We start from the raw sequence: 4,323 nt of genomic DNA on the forward strand, positions 1-4,323 counted from the left end.
AAATAATCGATTTTTTTTTGATTTTTTTTTTTATAAATGTGATAAAAAAAAAATTAGGCTGGGACAAAATACTTGAAAATTTAATAGAAGGGTCCACATATGTTGTTCTAACTCCCATTCAAAAATTATAAAAATACATAGGCACAATTTTTTTTTATAAGCATTTAAAGTTCAAATTTTGACTAAATACGTAAAAATTACGGCAATGTTCAAATAATCTTAAACAGAAATTCATAAAAGTTTTTCTTTTTAATTCTAAGATTTGGAAATTTAATACAAGGCTCCTAACATATTTTTACAATAGCAGTTGCAAAATAAAAGGAATACATTGTCACAATTTTTATTTATAAGCATTTAAAGTTCAAATTTATACGAAATATGTCAAAATTGCGAAAATTTGCAAGTAATTTAGTGGTTGAAAAATCGTAAAAATTTTTTCTTTTATAACTAAGTTTTTAAAATTTGGTACAAGGTTCTCCATAAGTTTTTCTTTAAAAATAATATATCCTAGACTGACAAATCATCTCCGTTCAGAATCGTTTTTCGTATACAATGATATAATATCATTGGATTCAAATTTAATTCCATCCATTACAGTAACCCACTTGTAACCTACTGTACAGCCACGACACAACATCCACGACTTACCCGCCTTTTTTGTAACGAAGCTATCACCGTCACCAATTAACTTGTGGTATATTATATTGTGCATAGCAATACTTTGTTTGAACCCTTCGAGAATTATATCAGACTCCATACCAGTCGATGTACCATCCCAATTTTTATAGCACTGGTGACTTATAGCAGGTTCATTGAGGTCTTTTGGGGGTTTTATACATATTGAACAATATTTGTTTCTAATGCCCAAAAAAAGGACTTTTTTAGTTTTAGCACCAACAATACAGCCCTATATAAAAAAATGACTAATTTACATAAAAAATTAATTACTGGTGAATATCCAATTTTTAGTAACCTCATAAAAAAATTAATGCAACTTTCCGGTAAACATTTTTAGATTCTGAGTGGAGCAACAATTTTTGTTTTTTATTTGTGTCAGTTCAATTGATAAGTAGTCGAAATACTACTTAGTTTTCAAAAGCACCGGGAAAAACGAAAAAAAGATCAAGAAAAAACGGAGAACCGTTTTTTATATAAGCATTTAAAGTTCAAATCTTGACAAAATACGTAAAAATCACGAAAATTTGCAAATTATTAGTTAGAAATTTAGATTTTTACAAACTCATAAATATTTTTATTTTTAAATCTAAGATTTGTAAATGTAATACAAGATTCCTCATACATTTTTCTACCTTTATCGAAAAAAAAATGTCTACAAGAAAATCAAATTACATTTTATGAGCGTTTAATGTTCATATTTTTACATTATTGTACAATTAATACATTTATCGCTTTGCTTAGAATCTAATAAACTAACTATAAAATAATTAATAATAAAATACAATACCAGATAATGCACTATAGTTTGTTCTATAACTTCTTTTGGACCAAGCACCATCAGCTATAACTGTGATCATAGGCACTCCATTTTCATTTACATCGCCATTATCTATAGCTAATTTAGCCTCCTCTTCGGCTGCAGAAGACATTGATTCCCAAGCAGTATTATGTGTAAATTGTTCAACTTTTTCATGTATTTTTTGGTACAATTTATTGCTCATACTTGGCATATTCAATAAAGCAGAGAATATTTCTAATTGTACATAACCTTGTCCTGAATTTACTGATGCTGTAACAGCTGCTGTATTAACGTCCATTGATGACTTGATGACATACTGGGATCTTCAGATTCAATAATTTCTTGTTTCCGACACATAGCACAATTGAAGATATATTCACTATACAAACCATTTCTCTTCTCACCGACAAAAACCAAATTTTCAAAAGTACAGTCAAACGGTTGATGATTAATTTTTGATATTTTTTCAAAAAAATAGGCAATATTAATTATACGGCGGCCATCTAAAATTGATCTAAATATAAAAATTACTAAAGTGATACAAGTATCAAGAAGTGTAATTTTAAACGAAAAATAAATATATACTTTTCTTCTTTAACGTTGGTGTTAGTTTCATATAATAATTGTCCTGTTACTTCTTGACTAGTTGAAGGTACACCATTATCAAATAATATATTTGATTTTGGAGTTTCTTGAACAGATGTCTCCTTATTTGAGGAACACGCTTCTTTAGATGAGCTAATTGTAGTCAATTTACTACAAAACAATATATAAAATATAAATATATATATATAATTTAACAAAAGGTGGGCAAGTGGATGTTTCTCTGCTGTACAGAAATGGATGGTATTAATTTTGAATTCAATGATATACTATCATTGTAAACAAAAAACGATTCTGAGCGAAGACTGTGTGTCAGCTGCCTATAAGATTTCTATAGGTAGGCATTTTTATGATATTATTGCAAGTAAAGTAATTAACTTTATTATTAGTATTTACTTCGGTAGGCTAAATAAAAAAAAATAAAAAAAATGAAATTTGGATTTGTCCGTAAGAACCTCAAAACGAAATAAAATATTTTAAAAATGTTATGGTGTATAGAAATTGAGATTATAATCATTCAGTGAAATTTTCAAGCATCTATAAGGTTATTTGGTTTTTGAATTACAACAAAATAAGAAAATCGCTACATGAGAAGTCGAGTAAATATTCGTGTTGTAAAAATATGAACTTCAAACGCTCATAAAAATTTAATTGGACTTGCTTTTAGATATTTTTTTTGATAAAAATAAACAAAATTATGATAAATCTTGTATTACGTCTTAAAATCTTAGATCTAAAAAGAAAATTTTTTATGAATTTCTATCTCAAAATTATTCGCAAATTTTCGTCATTTTTACGTAATTTGTCAAAATTTGAACTTTAAATACCTATAAAAAAAATTCTGACCACCGATTTTTAATATTTTTCATCTGCCTTTGAAACAATACATTAGCAGCCTTCTTTCAAATTTTCAAGATTTTTTGCCCAATAAATAAAATTTTATTGATATTTATAAAAATAAAAACTAAAAATATTGGAGATTGAAAATGTCCATAAACCGCTCAAAATAAGTCAAAATATTTTGAAAATGTTATGGAATGTAGAAAATGCTTATATAAATCTACGGTTGTGTTTAAAACAAAAATCCACATTGGCACTGGGTATCTTAAATTGTCTTTGGTGTTTCACGGCGCTTTGGAAAACTACTGCACTACTTTTGACCCCCCAAAGAACCAACTAGATTCATTTTCCTATCATAAAAGATACTATTAAACAAAATCTAAACATTTTTACTTTCCTAAAGAAGGTGGTTACAGACAAAAAAATTAAAAAATTAAAAAAAATAAATTAATAAAAAAACACATATTATTATCATTGTAAAATCAAGACATTCATGAGATATAAAATTATAATTCTACAATCATAAATAGAATAAATTACTTAATAGTTTATAGTTTAATACTTACAATATTTTTAACTTTATTGTTTGGGTCTATAAATCTATAATAAAATATATATTTTAGTATTTACAGTTTTTACTTACCGTGCGATTTTTCCTCCTTTTTTTTTCCTATAAGCTGCAACTGTTTTAGATTTTATTCCATATTTTTTGTTCATTGTTCATTTATCAATAATAAATTATATTATATAGGTTAATCACTTAGAATAAGACAAGTAACGGTGTAGGTGTAACCAACAAACAACAACCCATATGGCACCGCGTACTCATTGACAGACGACAGTAATATAATATGTTTATGTTGTTATTCGAAAATAATATTATCAAGATAATTACAATAATTTAGTGTATTGGTAAATATATGTGAATGTGATGTTTATAAATAGAGCTTCCGGTACGGCGCGCCGTGATCGCAGGTAATTAACCTGTTCGGTTAGATGGTAGACGGGTAGGAGAAGGGATTCACTCACACTAATAACCATTTACACTACTACATACACACAATATCATGGGACATTAAGACGATAAGTGAATTAGGTTGCCAATAATTTGCTCCTTAATAAATAGCCGGCACCGGGGGCCTTAACACAATTTATTAAAATTAAAAAACTTAACTAAAAAGACATAGTAAATCATATCAAACATTTGCGCTTTAGGTTGGGTTACATTAACTTTTTATCAGAAAATGTTATATACAATTATTAATTAATTTTATTTGAAATTAGAAACTACCACGTTGGCAATCAAACACACTAACAACACGGACCTAGGGGTAAAACGTTAAATATCTAAATATGACAAAAAAAGTTAAAAATAATTATTACTCAAAACGTTAAACAGACAT

This window comes from Acyrthosiphon pisum, unplaced genomic scaffold, assembly GCF_005508785.2.
Source record: "Acyrthosiphon pisum isolate AL4f unplaced genomic scaffold, pea_aphid_22Mar2018_4r6ur Scaffold_20960;HRSCAF=22641, whole genome shotgun sequence".
NCBI classification, from domain to species: Eukaryota; Metazoa; Arthropoda; class Insecta; order Hemiptera; family Aphididae; genus Acyrthosiphon; species Acyrthosiphon pisum.